At 43.2% G+C, this 17,186-nt stretch overlaps 1 long non-coding RNA gene across 1 annotated transcript; it reads left to right on the forward strand.

Annotated features, from left to right (window-relative positions):
• The first annotated feature begins 588 nt into the window (after positions 1-588).
• LOC138924371 (uncharacterized) lies at positions 589-7,648 on the forward strand. The gene is made up of 2 exons (XR_011439417.1): positions 589-690; positions 4,341-7,648. It is a non-coding gene; the product is annotated as an uncharacterized lncRNA (long non-coding RNA).
• Positions 7,649-17,186: the final 9,538 nt, after the last annotated feature.

Consider the following 17,186-nt stretch of genomic DNA (forward strand, 5'->3'; position numbering starts at 1 on the left):
CACCCCATTCCATTCCACCAGGCCGGAATCATCTCCCAGCATCCACCCTGTAGGGACAATGGGGTGAAAGAGTGTGAGGAGAAAATAAGAAAATAGAACAGGATGAAGCTTTTGCAATAAAAGCTCTCTACAAAAGTGAGGCAGGATTATCATGTTAAGAGTATACATGGCCCTTGGCCTGGAGGAGTTTATAATCTAGTTTAATGTATGGAAAGAAGGGGAGAAGACTGATGCCAGAAGAACAAAGGAAACTGAAAGAGAGGAAAGTAGATAAGAGAGGCAGAAGCCGTGGTGTGTAGCGTTCTGCAAATAAGCTATCATCTGGGCTGAAGATGCCCCAACATTACACGGAGCATACTTGTACTAAAAAAGTATTCCTTGTTTATCTGAAACTCAAATTCAACTGAGCATCCTGTATTTTTATTTGCTAAATCTTGCCAACGCTCATCCAGAGAGGAGTTACCTTATATGGAAATAGGTTCTTCTGGAAAACTTGGAGAAGACAACAGGGAGCTCTGAGTAGTTATCTTCAGATTATTTTGAAGTTTTGCATTTCAGAGGAGGAACAGACTTGCTTGAGGGGGGTGGGGGGAGTTATGTTGAGTCACCGGGTAGAAATTGCCAAGAGACAGAATTGGCCTCGTTTGGATAACCAGAGTCAACTCGTTGATGAGGGAGCTCCGTTATTTGGTGAGACCCTTTCCTTTCTAAAAAGCTTTCAGCATTCAGAGGTTAAATGCCTGCCTACCTGTAGGGTGGCCGTTGGGAAATTTATTAGGTTGGGCCCTAGACAAGCTGATTTTGAAGGAAGTCCTTTTCAACCTCACAATTGTCTGCTTTATCCCAGTCCAGCCAACTCTCTTCCAAAGTTAAATCTTTATCTGTGCTGCTGCTCTCTTCTCCAACTCCCAACCGTTTGGGCTGGGCTGGCTGTATGCCCTGCAGTGTTGCAGAAGAGAGGGAGGTCCTATGCAGGTACCATGGCTTTATTCTGAAAAGCCAGGATTACTACCCCTGCACCTACCTCCTCTCTACTGGAGAGGGCTCCTAGGTTTATTATTCTAAAGCCAAGCCGTCATTTTTGGTAGACATCTCCCCAGGTTTACCCACTTTTAGCTCACAATCACCCTCAGCAAGTCACTTAGCAGAGGGGTACATTTTGCAACTTTGTCTGTCTTGGAAGGTGCCACGGAGTGGCATTTTGCCAGCCAGCCACTTCGAGGTACTTTACTGAATGGCTTTTCTTCCCTCACTGGAGAAGCAGGGTTTGTAGCCCCTGGTTAATATTTTTTTCCTGGGCTAAAATTGTTGTATCGTGTTTTATGATATAAAGTTTGTGGGGTCCTGATCACCCATTTGCCTCTGAGTTAGAAAGAATGCATCAATACTTTCTGAGGAGAATCTTGGGCGCCCTGCCCGTGAAAACCCTGGAGGTCCCCTTCCGAGCCACGGCCCGTGTCCTGGTGTGGCCCCAGCATTGCACCAGAGGATGGCAGACCTGCCCCACCTGGGCCGATTGATGAGAAGAGCAGGCGGTTTTGTGCTTAACCAGCCACCTGGAAAAGCCACCATCCAGATGGTGATTTCAAACTTAGAGCTCCTCAATATTTTTAAAAGCTCAGCCGAGAGAAACAATATTTATGGAAGATTACCTGAAGTAAACACAGTCTGTACATTCTTCTAACTACCCTAAGACCTACCCCTGAATTATGAATTAAGTAGACCATCAGTGGCCTTGATACTTGGCTATATCATATCGGCACCCCATAAAGTTGCTTTTACGGAATTGCATTTTGTTATGATGCCATCAGTCTGTACTGAGGGATGTCCTAAGAAACAGCCCTGTGCACTTTGTCATTGTGTTTCCTGGAAGGACAGCTTTACAGATGCTCTTCATTACATCAGGCAGCAGCCTCTCTACTTACGACTCATGGAGAAATTTTATTCTGTCTCAATACTACAAATAGTTGTGCTTTTCCTTAGCAGCTGACTTCTTTTTACCTTATGGACTCTCTAAATTTTATAACTGGCAGTGCTCTTCTTTTCATGGTAGTGATTGGAAAGCTTCTGTCAAATCTGGGGCCCCCCTCTAGCAAATGAATAGGGCTGAGAACATGGATTTTGAATAACCTCACTTCCAGCTCCTCCTTACCTTGCCACTGTTATTTTCCCTTTCCCTCATCTTACCTTTCATTTTCATTTCTATTATATTCATGCCAATGCACAATGTAGAAGCAGGTTTCCTATCCTCCCTACTGTAAAATTCTATTCCCCACCTCCTGCCCCTCAAGAGACATTTTAAATTCTAACTCCTCATTTGCAGATTAAATACAATGAGGTAATAATACAATGGACTCTGCTTCCAGAGAATGTGATTAGGCTGTGTCAGCCGCCCTTGAACTCGAAGCCCAGTGTGATAAGAGAAGGGACTGCAACCCGTTAGAGTCACAGGAGATCTTCAAGAAAGAACATGGTTTCCAAGAGCACCAGGCAGCTGCCTCTCCCCAGAAAAGTGCACTGGTCGTCTGTCTGCACTGGTTAGCAAATATTAGAATTAGCTTGCTTTCTCTAAGCATACAATGGGTGGTCGGAGTGGTCTGAGAGCGTCCTGGGCAGATGGAGGGTGTTTTCCCGTGGACTCTATGTAATCAACGGCTCCAATGCCATGGTCCAGCCAGCACTGAACCACTCGTGTTCCCCATGCTCTGCTGTTTCTCACTTTTGAGCATTTGCTGCTGCCATGCCCTCCCTCAGAAATCCTTTCACTCCTCTTCACGTGGCCGCTCCTTCAGGTTAGCTTCCCTTGAACGCAAAACCTGAGACACTGACTTGGGTGTGAGTCATCTATTTGGCAAGTGATCTCAGAAAGCAGTGGTGAGGGAGCAAGGCAAGTCAGTGAAAGGAGAAAGTCAATAAAGTGTGTGTATCCAGAGGGCCAACTGTATAGAATGTGCCTCAGACTATCCCCCAGGGGACAGAAGGCTCAGGCACTTACTGTCTGGTTCTCCCACCTCCACAGCTGTGGTTGGCTCAGAAGGGTATGAACTCTTCCCCACCTCTGGTCTGCACCTGTCCTAGCCTAGAGTCCTCTTGCAGGCAGGTGCAGAGACTCAGATGTGCTTGAGGTGGGCGCCTAGCAGTATGCGCTGAAGCGTCCTCCATGGCTTTGTGGAAACCCCAAGAGGAGCCAGGGGATGCAACAGTGACATCTGCTGCAACTACTCATCCTCCTCCGAGAGCCCTCCCTATTTCCCCAGGCTGGTGTCCACCCCTGCCCCTTGCATATCTCTAGCTCTGCCTTTAACGCATGTGTCTTATAGTTACACAACCGTCCTGTATTGATGTCTCTCTCCCCCACTAGAATGAGAGTAGAGGCTGTGTTCCACTCAGCTTTGTATCCCAGCAACCAGCACGGTGCTCGACACATAGTAGGTCCGCTCCATAAATGCTTCAGCTCCAACTAGTGCAGTTTTATCTCTTTTACCTATCAGAGAGCCACATAAAATTTTACTTGGGGAAAAATAACCCAAAACCATTTATCTAGTCCAACCCTCTCATCTTACAGATGAGGCATCTGAGGCCCAGAGAGCCTGAGTAACTTGTGCAAGATTACACAGTTTATTAAAGTGATGATGAAATATTAAAATGATCCCACAAAGTATGCCAAATGTAGACAAGGGAGCCGAGTGGAGTTACAATGTGAATTATTAGCACTTCAAATGGAGGGTATGACCACCTCTGTGCTGGATTTCCAGCAGGAAATTGCTTAAAATAAATTAACTTGGAAAGTTCCTGAGCTCTGATTAAAGAGGCAAATGGCTTGAATGAGGCTCTCTCTTCTAGGAGAAGAAATTCGCCCTCTGTAAACACATTTTCAGGTAATGTACCAAGGACTTTGAATCAGAATGAACTTGTTTAGCATTCTCTTCCTCCAACCTTGTTCGTCTGACAGTGGCAGCTGTAGGGAGGGTGACATTTGTGTTTTTAATAAAAAATGAGATGTGGATGGTACTACTAGCTTAATACATTGCAAAAGACCCCTGCCAGCCCTTGCCTTTACCTGTGCCGCCTACTACCACGAGACCATCCTTCTCTTGCAACCTAGGGCACATGTGTGATATGCAGAATGCCAGGGATGGTCACAGATTATGATGAAAACCAAGAAGAATAAAAGGTTACCTCTCCTCACTGGGTGCTAGTATAAAAAAAACAGTGAAACCCTTTGGGTGGGGGTGGGGGGGTGCCATGTGAGTCATGGGAACTGGTCATTCCTGCAAAATGAGAGAGTTAGGATTTATTGGAACAGATTTACTTGGACTAAACTTTTCTTATTTGCCCAGACATGAGTCAACATTATTCTAGAAAGGAAGGCTGGTATAGTGTTTCCAGGGTCCGTGATACCATGACAAGAGAGAACTTGGTGAGTGTCCAGCGGACACCTGCTCCTCATCTGTGTGGCCTGCTCTCAGAAGTTTTCCTTCAGACACTCATCTGAGCCAAAAGCTCCAATAGTCAAATGATGAAGAAAGAAGAGGTGATGTTTTTCTTCAGGCGATTTTGAATAAAGATTAAGAGAGCTGAACTGGAGTCACACCGCGTAGATGAACATTCTGGTTCTGCCACTTACAGAAGCTATCTGACCTGGCGCATGTTATTTAACCTCTCTGGGTCTCAGACTCACATCTGTAAAATGGGGACAATCATAATATCTATGACAAAGCATTGTTTTGGGGATAATTGAGAAAAGGTAAATAATACATTTTCTGTGGTAGAAGCTGTTGGCTTGTCACTCAATGTTGAGCGTCCCCACCTCCGCCCTCACCATGGTAGACAACCAGCTGCCTACCAAAATGTGTGCCCCATTCCTCAGTGTGGAATTATCACCAGGAATCGGCTCTCCTGCTAGGGACCATATTTCCAGCTCCCTTTCCATCTGGATGTGGCTACATGACTAGGTCTTTTCAGTGAGTGTGAGCAGAAATTTCACGTGTAACTTTGAGGGGAGCAGGTTAAGAAGTAGTTATGTGGCTTCTTCATACTCTCTTCCCCTGTCTGCTGGTTGGAAGCACAGGCCTAAGATGACAGAGCCATAGATGGGGAAGAAACAAGAGTCCCAGAATCTCTACATGGAGGAAAGCTTTGATGGTGGTAAGTCACTGAAATGTGGGGGCTTACTTGTTACAGCTGCCACAGTTTCCCTCACAACAGAACCTCACCGTTGTTGAGGAGTCTATGCACCTCTGTTGAGCCATGTGCCTCGTATGAGGCTGGCTCCATCCCCAGTTCCAGTGGGTCCTCCCTGATTGCTCTGCAGTCTGAGCTCTCTAAAGCTCTAAACTAGAACCCTCCTAAGTGTCATTCCCTTATCAGCGATTGGTTTAAAGACGAACACATGAGGAAATTCTGGCCAATGAAATGTGAGGGGAAGTCTTCTGGAAGAAGTTCTTGGAAAGGTCTTTTTTCTTATATTAATATAGCCACTCTTGCTTTCTCATGATTACTGCTTTTTTCTTGTTTCCGTTTTCTTTTTGTTATTATTTTTAAGCTTTATTGAGGTATCATTTACATACAATAAAATTCACGAATTTGAGTATACAGTTTGATGAGTTTTTACAAATCTAGACAGTCATGTAACCATAACCACAATCATGATAAAGAATATTTCCATGTCCCCAAAAGTTCCCCGTGCCCCTTTGTAGTCAATCCCCCTCCCTCCACACTCAGGCCCGGCAATCACTGATCTGTGCTATCTGTACTTTCTATCACTATACTTTTGCCTTTTCTAAAATTTCACGTAAATCGAATCATACAGAGATTGCCTTGTATGCCCGACTTCTTTCACGTAGCATAATGCTTTTGAGATTCATTCGTATTGTTGTACGTAGCAGCAGTTCATTCCTTTTTATTGCTGATCAGTATTCCATTATATAGATGTAATACAATTTATTTATCCATTCCACAGTTGATGTACATTTGGGTTCTTTCCATTTTTTGTGTATTATGAACAAAGGTACTATGAACATTTGCAAGAAAGTGTTTGTGTGGACATATGTTTCATTTCTCTTGGGAAAATACCTGGAGGTGGTATTATCGGATCATACATTAGGTTTATGCTTAAATTTATAAGACACTGCTAAACTGTTTTCCAAAGTAAGATTTTGGAATATATCATTTGGTATTTCTACCCAAAACATATGAGAGTTTCAGTCCCTCCACACCCTTATCAACACTTGGTATCATCAGACATTTTCAATTTAAGCTACTCTAGTGGGTCTGTAGCAGAACCTTATTGTGGTTTTAATTTGCATTTTCCTGGTGACTAATTACGTAGAGTATCTTTTTATGCACTTATTTGCCATCTGTATATCTTCTTTGACGAAATGTCTGTTCAAATATTTTGCCCTGTTTTTCCTGAGGAAGATTCACCCTGAGCTAACATCCATGCCAGTCTTCCTCTATTTTTCAGTATGTGGGCCACCAGCACATCACAGCCACCAACAGAGCAGTGTAGGTCCATGCCCAGGAACCGAACTGGGGCCACTGAAGCAGAGTACATTAAACTTAAAGACTAGGCCACCAGGGCTGGCCCTTTTTGCCCATTTTTAATTGGGTTGTTCATCTTTTTGCTAATGAATTATAAGAGTTCGCTATATATTTTGAATATAAGTCCTTTATCAGATATGTCTTTCAGAATTTTTTCCAGATTCACGTTTGTATAGTTTATCGTTTTTCATCCTTTTACTTTTACATGTCTGTGACTTTATACTTAAAGTGCAATTTTTGTAGACAGTAGATAGTTGGATTTTGCTTTCTTATCTATTCTGACATTCTCTGCCCTGTAACTGTTTTCTATTTGTCTCATCTGTTCTTTTTCTGCCTTTATTTTTATTGAGTTTTATTTTGCTTTTTAGTATTCCATTTTATCTCTTCTTTTGGCTGTTAGCTACACCTCTTTGCATTTCTTTTTTAAAGTAGTTTCTGTGTTTTCAGTCTGCATTTTTAACTTGTCCTAGTCTACCTCATGGAAATAGAAGAGCCTTACAACACTGTAGTCTCCTCCTTTGTGCTATGGTTCATTAATTTTCTTCTACATGTGTTATAAATCTCAGACTACAATATTATTTTTGCTTTAAACAGTCAATTATCTTTTAAAGAAATCTTAAAATAAGAAACAATGTCATATTAATCTACACACTTACATTTCCAGAGCTCTTCATTTCCTTGTGTGCTTCCCAATTTCCATCGGGAATTGTTTTCCTTCTGCTTAAAAAACTTCCTTAACATTTCTTGTAAGGTACTGCTGCTGGTGACAAATTCTCCAGCTTTTGTTTGCCTGAACATGTCTTTATTTTGTCTTCCTTTTTGAAGGACACAGTTTCCCCTGGATATAGAATTCTAGGTTATAAAATTTCTTTTTCTTTTGGCACTTTAAAGATGTCATTTCATTGTCTTCTGGCTTGCAGTATTTTTGATAAGAAGTCTGCCATTGCTCTCATCTTTGTTCTCCTGGATACAATGTATTTCTTTCTCTGGCTACTTTTAAAATTTCCTCTTTATCACTGGTTTTCCGCAATTTTATTATGATGTGTTTTGCTGTGATTTTCTTTGTGTTTATCCTGTACAAGGCTAATTAAAATTTTAAGACCTGTGGTTTATAGTTTTCATCAAATTTTGAAAAATTTTGGCCGCTATTTCTTCAAATATATTTTTTTGCCCCACTTTTTGTCCTTCTAAACTCTGATTATTTGTATGTAAGTCACTTGATATTATTCCATAGGTCACTGTAGCTCTACCCATTGTTTGAAAAACTTTTTTTGTCTGTGCTTCAATTTGGATAGCTTTTATTGCTATGTCTTCATGTCACTGATCTTTTCTTCTGTAGTGTTGATTATGCTGGTAAGCTCATCCAGTGAATTTTCATTTCAGATATTGTATTTTCAGCTCTAGAAGTTCCATTTCATTATTTTTGTAGTTTCCATTTATGTCTTCACTATCTTCATGTTTTACCTTGAATTCTTGGACATATTTATAATATCTATTTAAATTCCTTTTTTGAAAATTCTACCATGACTGTCACTTTTAAGTCTGTCTCTATTGACTGATTTTTCTTTTAGTTAAGAGTCATATTTTTCTGTTTCTTTGCATGTTTGGTAACTATTGGACACTAGGCATTGTGAGCATTTTACTGTCAAATATCTGGATTTTGTTGTCTTCCTTTAAAGAGTGATGGGCTTTGTATGGACAAGCAATTCAGCTTACCTGCTGCTAAGCTTGATTATTTTTAGCTATTTAAAAGAATTTCTATTATGAGAATTAATGTATGCTTATTATGCAAAAGTTGTTAAAAGTATAAAAAAGAAAATAAAACATCACAGAATATAATCATCCATAATAACAGTTGTTAATATTTATATATTTCCTTTCAGTGTTTTTTACCCTTTAAGGATAAATTTCATTAAAAAATTACATAGATGATATCATAATGAATACCCAGCTCTGTTTCCAGCTTTTTTTCATATAACATATTCTCGTGTCATTAAAAATATTTTATAAACTCAATTTTTTAGCCTTTTATCTTAAAGTAATTTTAGATTTACAGAACCGTTGCAAAGGTGGAACAGAGTTCCTGTGTATCCTTCACCCAGCTTCTCTTGATGGTAACGTCTTCCATAACCACAGTACACTTATCTAGAGTTGCCAGATTTAGCAAATAAAAACACAGAGCACCTAGTTAACCTTGAACCTCAGACAATGAGCAAGTTTTAGTATAAGCATGTCCTAAATATTGCATGAGACATAACTTATATAAAAAAAAAAAAACAGCTTAATTCTTTTGAGGATTCTGTAAACCTTTTTGAAGGCAGTAGCGTTCACTCTGGGGCTGGTTTAGCCTTACTGCTAAGGCACAACCCTTCTGCAGTCTACCAAATGCCCAGGCATCCAGAGAAGACGTTCTACTCCAGCTGGCTGGAATGCAAACAGCTGGCATGCCCGTGTGAACGTTGGGAATTGCGCAGCTTCAAGAGTTGTTTTATTGCCCAGCCTTGTGCAGTTTTACTCTGAGTTTATGAGGCTTAGTATTCAACCAAAGACTCAAAGGTTCTCCTTAAGCAGATTGCTGGGTGTTCTCTCTCTGTGTAGTTTTCATCTCTCCAATCCTCTGCCCCAAATTCCAAATGCCATGTCCTCCAACTACGATCTCTGTTTCCCAAACCAAGAGAGGCTGCCACGCTCTGCTTGGGTCTCCTTTCTGCTCTGAGATCCAGAAATGTCTCCAGGAAAGAAGCCAGAGCAATTGTAGGGCTCATCTAATTTTTTTCCCTTCTCTCGGGGATCACCCTGCACTGCCTATGTACAATGGTTGAAAACGGTTTTTTCATGTATTTTGTCCAGTTTTGCGGTTGTTTATGGCAGGAAGGCAATTCCAATAGCAGCTACAGTTTCATGGCCAGAAATGGAAAAGTCTTTTTTTCTTAAAAAAAACACAAACCCACATACACATATGGTGTCTTCTTTCTTGGGTGCTGTTGTGCCTGGTTGTGCCGATGGTTGTGTGGAAGCCAAGTTCTAGACAGAAGAAAGCTGGCCTGAAGACAAAGCCAATAGGACAAAAATGGCAGGGAACAAAGATAGAAATTACCTGGGTCCTTGGTAACATTGTTGATCCACTAAACTCATCAACTCTGGAGCCCCAACCTTGGAGACTTACTGCTATGTGAAAAATAATTTTTTCTTAATGGTGAAGCTAGTTGAGGAAAGGTTTTTGTTATTTGACTTCAAAAGTATCCAAATTAATACACATTAGTGTACTAATAAAATAGTAACTGCTCAGTAATTGTTAGTAATTTTTTAAATACAATTGTAGAGCACGGTGCTACCTAGGTAGTGTGCTAAGAGTTCTATGCAGCTTATCTCAGTGTCAGAGGAAACCTAGGAGGTGGTAAGTATTAACCCCATTTTATAGACGCAGAACTTGAGGCTGAGAGAACAGCACATTTTTCAAGCTTACAGAGTTTAATGTATGTCATGGTCAGGATCCAGTCACAGGCCTCTCTGGCTTTATTTTTTTTATTTTTATTTTTTTTGAGGAAGATTAGCCCTGAGCTAACTGCTGCCAATCCTCCTCTCTTTTTTTTTTTGGTGAGGAAGACTGGCCCTGAGTTAACATCTATGCCCACGTTCCTCTACTTTATATGTGGGACGCCTACCACAGCATGGCGTGCCAAGCGGTGCCATGTCGGCACCCTGGATCCGAACTGGTGAACCCCGGGCCACAGAAGCAGAACATACGCACTTAACCGCTGTGCCACCGAGCTGGTGCCCCTCTCTGACTTTAAAGTTACACTGTTACTTAGTCTTCCTAATATTGGTTTTCAAGTCCTTGAACTTGATATAGACCATAGTTCTTTTCACTAAAAAGGAGAAAATCAATCAATGAAAAGAGCTCACTTTCAGGATGGGGAGGCAGGACCCTTGAATGTTAGCCCAGACAGCAGTGAGAGAAAGTTCTAATCGAGTCCTGCGTCCTCACTTCCCCTGCCTGCCCATTTCTCAGGAAAAAGGTTTGCATACTTTCCGCTAAGTCATGACAGCTAGCCTAGTCGTAATAAAGGATGCCTGAACGGAAGACCTAAGCAAGCAAGCACCTGGCAATTAGGTCCCCAGAAACGAGAGATCCGGATGTGCAGCAAGGTTGAAACGAGCAGCCAGGGAGTATAGTCAGGGCCACCTGAGCTGAAGGAAGTTTTGAAGTCACAGGGGGCGACACAGGAGTTGGGAAACTGAAGTTGCTGGGGGAAGCGCCCAAGTACCATGCGGTGGTCCCGCTGTGGGCAGGACCCCGAAGGGTGCCAGTTTAGAGGTTCTGGGAACAGCCACAATCCCTCAGTCTTACCCCTGCTTAGGAATGCCAACGTGATAGGTTTAAGACTTCGAGAGCTGTAAAAATGGAATGCATTCTGGTGGTAGAGAAACACTGTAAATCCTTGAGGAAACCCTTCCCTGAGTCACTTAGTGTGAGTGAGGTTTCCGAGAGCTGTTACCAGTGGGGAGGAAGAGAGAGAGAACTCAGCAGCTGGGAAAGAAGAGGGGGGTTACTGATGTAGGGCAGCAGGCCCAGATGTGGGGGTCCAGGGGGTCAGCTGCTCTCCGCGTCCTTCAGCAATGGTCCGCTCCAGGCAGACTCAAGACCAGACTGGGCATGGGGCTGAAAAAGCACGCTTCTGTGCCTGACTAGTGTCTATCCCAAAGACGTTGGGCAATAAACTGGAGTGAGTCAGCAAGTCAGTGAAACACATCACCAACAGAAGGGAGGGCACCTGGAGGGAGGAAGTGTGTGTGTGTGTGTCTGTGTCTGTGTGTGTGTTGGGGAGAGTGAGCCAAGAGACAGAGGAGGAAGGAGACCCATCCTTCTCCCCATCAATCCCAGAAACCTGAAAATGGCAATAATTTGGGTAGAACTACCTTCAGAAGTGGGGAGGAGACAAGAGAAATCTACGCATGACTGATTGAGTGAAAAGAGCAATAAAAATTGCATTAGCTCTGGAGGAGAACACGGAAAAATGAAAACGGAATTTGCTGGGGTCGGGGGGAAGGGTGGGATTATGGATGCTTTTTTTTTACAAGTCTGTTATTTCAATCAATAGCTTTTCAAAAATGACATCCTGTGTTTGAGAGTCAGGATTCCGTCTGGATAGTCTGGAGTCCCTGTTCCTGGAATTTAACTCTCTGCCCGAGGGGCTGGTAGCACTTTAAATGGATCCTGAGAACAAAGAAGGGAGCCTTTGCCACATTTTAATGGCCTCCAGCTGCCGGACCGGCCCCTCCCCGGCATTAGTCTTAGCCACACCCTCAGAGCTCTCTGCTTTTGGGCAGTCTGTGCTCCCCGAGGTTTGGCTGTCTCAGAATTAGATCGGCTCCCTGGAAAATGTTACTGCCAGTGTCACCAGTTGCAGAAACCATCCCGCCTTTGGCATGAGGAGTCTTGCTGGCTTCGCCTTCCCGGGCTCTCTCGTGGGAGAAAGCCACTCAGCACTGACTTGGGGCCATCTCTCTTCTCTGCAGCTGCAGGGTGGGGAGAGACTTCCTGAAAGGCAAGCACGGGTAGGTCAAGAAATGTGAAGGCCTGACAGTCCCCTTGCCAAGTGGTCCATCTAGCCTGGGGAAAATGATGTGACAGATGGCCCGCCTTCCAGCTTCACCTTCACCGCATGTTGTAGGGGAGGTTCAGCAAGGCGACCCTTTTTATAAACCAGATGTGAAGGTCACTGGACCTTCCTCCCAGCAAGGAGAACCTAGATACTTAAATTGTTTATCTCCTGTACTACTTCATCAAACTTTTAAAATTTAAAGTCAAGTGGGGGCCAGCCCGGTGGCACAGTGGTTAAGTTTGCACATTCTGCTTCTCAGCGGCCCGGGGTTCACCGGTTCAGATCCCGGGTGCCGACATGGCACCGCTTGGCACGCCATGCTGTACTAGGCATCCCACATATAAAGTAGAGGAAGATGGGCATGGATGTTAGCTCAGGGCCAGTCTTCCTCAGCAAAAAGAGGAGGATTGGCAGTAGTTAGCTCAGGGCTAATCTTCCAAAAAAAGAGAAATAAATAAAATCAAGTGAAATGGTATGGAGTTTCCTCAAAAATTAAACATAGAATTGCCATATGATCCAGCAATTCCACTTCTGAATATTCCAAAAGAATTGAAAGCAGGGACTCCTATAGCTATTTGTACACCAGTGTTCACAGTAGCATTATTCACAATAGCCAAAAGGTGGAAACAACCCAAATGTCAGTTTGGGATGAAGAAGTTCTGGAGATGGGTACTGGCATTGACTGGACAACGATGTGAATGTACTTAATGCCACTGGATTGTCCACTTCAAAATGGTTAAAATGGTAAATTCATGTTATACATATTTGACCAAATAAAAATTTCAGTGAAATGTAATAACTGAGTAATTCATTCTGTCAACAAGCATTTATGGAGAACTTACATGCCAGAGCTGTACTAAGCAGAACACAAAAGTGAGTAAAAAATATTTCTGCCCCTAGGGATGCCAAAAATATTTGGCATCCAAGGTGTCAAATGCAGTCTTGCCAAAGTTGCCTCATTTCTTTCCTAGACCCTGTCAAGAGAATCCATACATAGAAATCCATCTATTTCTGCCTGGCCGCTTCTTTCTTCCTTTCTTCCTCCTGCCTTCCTTCCTTCCTTCTTCTTTCCTCCTTCCTTCCATCTGTCTGTCTTGGTTCCCTCTACTCAGTCTCTTTCTCCCTGTGCTTACACATTTCTATATGTACCTTCATTAACACTTATAACATTATGATGCAATCACTGGCCTATATATTTATCTCCTCTTCTAGACTCTGATCTCCCTGATTCACCCTTATCCTTAGACCCTAACACCAAGAGTGCTGTGTTCACCTGTCAGATGGAGAATATGGTTGGGTTGAGAGTCGGCCCTGTGGCTGAGTGGTTAGGTTCGTGTACTCTGCTTCAGTGGCCCGGGGTTTTGCCTGTTCGCATCCTGGGCACAAAACTAGCACCACTCATCAAGCAATGCTGAGGCAGCATCCAACATAGCACAACTAGAAGGACCTACAGCTAGAATATACAACTATGTAATGGGGGCTTTGGGAGAAGTAAAAGAAAAAAAAAAAATTGGCAACAGCTGTTAGCTCAGGTTCCAATCAAAAAAAAAAAAAAAGAATATGGTTGGGTAGGTTTGCCACTCAATGCGTGGTCTGAGGACCAGCAGCATCAGCACCACTTGGAAGCTTGTTAGCAATGTGGTCTCTCAGATCCCATCCCTGACCCATTTAATCAGAATCTGCATTTTAATAGGATCCCCAGGTGATCTGCATTCACATTCCAGTTTGGGAAGCCTTGGGTTACAGACTAATACAGGAGGATGTGAGCACGTGTTTGGATGTGTGTGTTCACACACATTTTTTATGGGGTCCTACTGCCCCTAAAGGAGGCCCTAATTGGTAGCCTCTGGAAGCAGCCCCTCTGATCACTCAATTTGACTCTAGTCTCAGCCACAACTTTCCTCCATAACAGTGGCTGAACTTGGCTTATATGAGAAGTAGAGGAAAACGAGCTGCAGTAGAGAGGACTCCAGCCCTGCTGGGTAAGGCTCCATTCAGCGAGGTGGAGCGGCTGCTGCTTCCTCCGATCAAAATCTCATCACCACAGCAAAACTGGCACGGCCAAATCCCTTGCATAGTAAAGGTTTCTCCATTCCAGTTGACTGTCCACTTCTTTCGAGGAAGAACTTCAAAGATTCATATGATTTTAAAGATACTCAGTTAACAAAGACTCGTTAAGCTTCGACTTTAATTCTCCATTTCACAAGAAAGTAAAACAAAGGCCAAGTGAGGTTGGAGGAGGCTGAGCTGATTGACCCCTAAGATCCGGGCTAGACCAAAGTTTTGAGCACCTGGCAGGCTAATGAGTTGGTGCCCCTTCAAACTGACATTTTTAAAATATTTGTTCAACGTTTAATTAGAACTCCAGGAATAAACTGTTCTATTAATAAAAATTGCATATGGAAACAGATTCTCTTGTTAATTTACACCCACTGGCTAAAACAAAGTCTGGGTACCAAGAAAACTTGGCAAAATATTTTCCTCTTTTCTCATGTTCTTGTTCTCACTTTGGTTTTCTTTTACAATTTTCTAAACAAGACAACTTCATGATGGGAATACAAAAGGGTTTAAAATTGAAATGAAAAGAATTAGACTGCTTGATCTCAGTAAGTAGCACTAAGTTGCCCCTATTCAGGTTCAGAATCCATCTAATTGTGACTCTAGCTTCAGGTAAGATTGCATCAAGTACATGTATGTGGCACATCTACATATAATCCACCGAGACAGGTCAGCCTGGCAGAATGTTTTAACATTTACTATTCAGGGGTGCTGTGTGTTTGTGGGAGAGAGACTAATATTCACATGACTTTGGGAGAAACCTGAATTAAGTGACAATCTTTCCAATTTATAATAGTGTTGTTCTGGTACCCTGGGCAGTTGCTAGTCTGGATCTTCTTAATTCAGCTCTGACTGAAATTCAGATGTATCTAGGCATATATGGAGAATAAAAGTGACAGGCTGCCAGGAGACTATGTGCCTGAAGGGCCAAGGAATGTGGTAGAAGAAGAGATTATTAGAAAAAGAGTCATCCTAAAGAGTCAGACCCACAAAGTTGTCTCAGGACCTCCCATTCTCTATTGGCGCCTCTGTTTGCCCTAGGACAACAGTAGGGGTTGTTGGAATGTTTCCTGGCTGCTTCCCCTTTCTCTTCTCACTATAGAATGATGGACTTGACTTGGCACTGAGGAGTAGCTCCAATGTTCCTCTCTGCAGGCACCAGCGGCAGAGCATCAGGGGACCAAGGGGGATCAGAGGAGGAGAGGTGGAGAAGAGAGGATGTCACATGGCAGCTGAAAGCGTGTTCATGAGCGTGCATGAGTCTTCCTGGGGTCCTAAAAATAAGTAGGAGAGACACTGAGGCTGACTGGAGAGCCAGCAATAGCATTTTTAGGACACCTCTGTTTGTCCTCTGTAGCTCATTTGTTCTGATGGAATAAACAAGAAACTAGGAGTCAAGCCCTCTGCTTTCTCCTACTTGGGTGACCATCAGCAAGTCGGTGACTTCTCTGAGCTCAGTTTCCTCATTTGTAAAACAGAGCAATCATAACTGTCTAACCTTTTCACAAGAGCATTGAGCTTCATGTGATATAAAGTACTTGACAGTGTTTTGTTAATGATAAATGAAAGTAAGGTATCATTATTAACCAGAAGAAACGTCAACTCCCAAGGTCACAGCCTTGGAGAAGGGGCTGCAGACTAAGATGAAAGAGGCACCTAGGAACCCAAAGTTAGAGATTTTACATTTGTGTCAAGAGAACTAAGAAACGATGTGAGACAGCCAACTCTGGGTTGTTGGCAGAATAGCTGTGTGTGATGTGTCACACAGCAGCTCAGCACCTTTGGACCCCCACGTTTCTTCATGTTGTACTAAAACTTGATTGTGTGTTTGAGTCACCTGTACTAGACTTCGTTGGGCAGGACTGCCAGTGGGAGTCCCTTCTGAGGGGAAAGAACCTAAAGAAGGTTTGGAAACAATGGGCGTAGTCTGTAAGTGAACATACCTATCTCCATATTATTCTGTGTGGCGGCAGAAAAAAATTAACCCAAGATCTCCCAGAGTGGCATGTCATATCCTGTCTAGAAGAGGGCTTTCCCAGGTAGGGAGGAGACTCACTCAGCATTCGGAAGGTTATTGCATTGTGTCATAGTCTTGTGTTTTTTGATAATCAACAGGCAGCATAGGGAGAAGCACAGGTTCTGGCATGCAGTGGTCCAACAGGTTCCGGCCACGCAAACCAAGGTGGAGACTTGAGCGGTAGAAACCCTTCTGTGGGAGACTAAAGTGGCCTCAGTTATGGGAGGAATCACTGTTAGCCTCACCCTGGTGGATCCTATCACAATGGAACTTTCGGGTGTTTTCCCAGCTTATGTAGGGTACACTTTCCTTAGAAGGAATACTACAGAATGCTGTGCTAATCACATTTGGACAAAAACTACTGCAGATATTTCCTTGTTCCATACAAAAAGCCTTAGCAGTGAAACCAGAAAATGCAACCTTGGCAGGCCTGCTGGGGTTCCTGGAAAGCCCTTCCATGCAGACACCCGGGGCCAAATCCTTGGAGCTGCAGAGGTAGTCCCTTCTCCTCCTGGCCAGTGACAGCTGCTTCTGGTCCACTCCTTTGGGTCCTAAATGGTTCAGTTCTAAGAACTGTTGCCAATCTTCTTCTTCTTTTTCTGTTTTTTTTTTTTTTTTTTTGCTTTTTCTCCCCAAATCCCCCCAGTACCTAATTGTATATTTTAGTTGTGGGTCCTTCTAGTTGTGGCATGTGGGATGCCACCTCAACATGGCCTGATGAGCGGTGCCATGTCTGCACCCAGGATCCAAACCATTGAAACCCTGGGCCACCAAAGCAGCGCGCACGAACTTAACCACTCGGCCATGGGCCCGGTCCCTATATGGTTCAGTTTTCAATCAATCTTCAGTCAGTCATCAAAGTCCCGTTCAACTGTACATTTCTTCGAGTCTGTCATCAGATATTCCTTGCACAACATGTATTCAAGCCTCCATCGCTGGCAGTGGGAAGTTACGTCTTCCAA

The sequence above is a fragment of the Equus caballus genome, chromosome 5 (genome assembly GCF_041296265.1).
Source record: "Equus caballus isolate H_3958 breed thoroughbred chromosome 5, TB-T2T, whole genome shotgun sequence".
NCBI classification, from domain to species: Eukaryota; Metazoa; Chordata; class Mammalia; order Perissodactyla; family Equidae; genus Equus; species Equus caballus.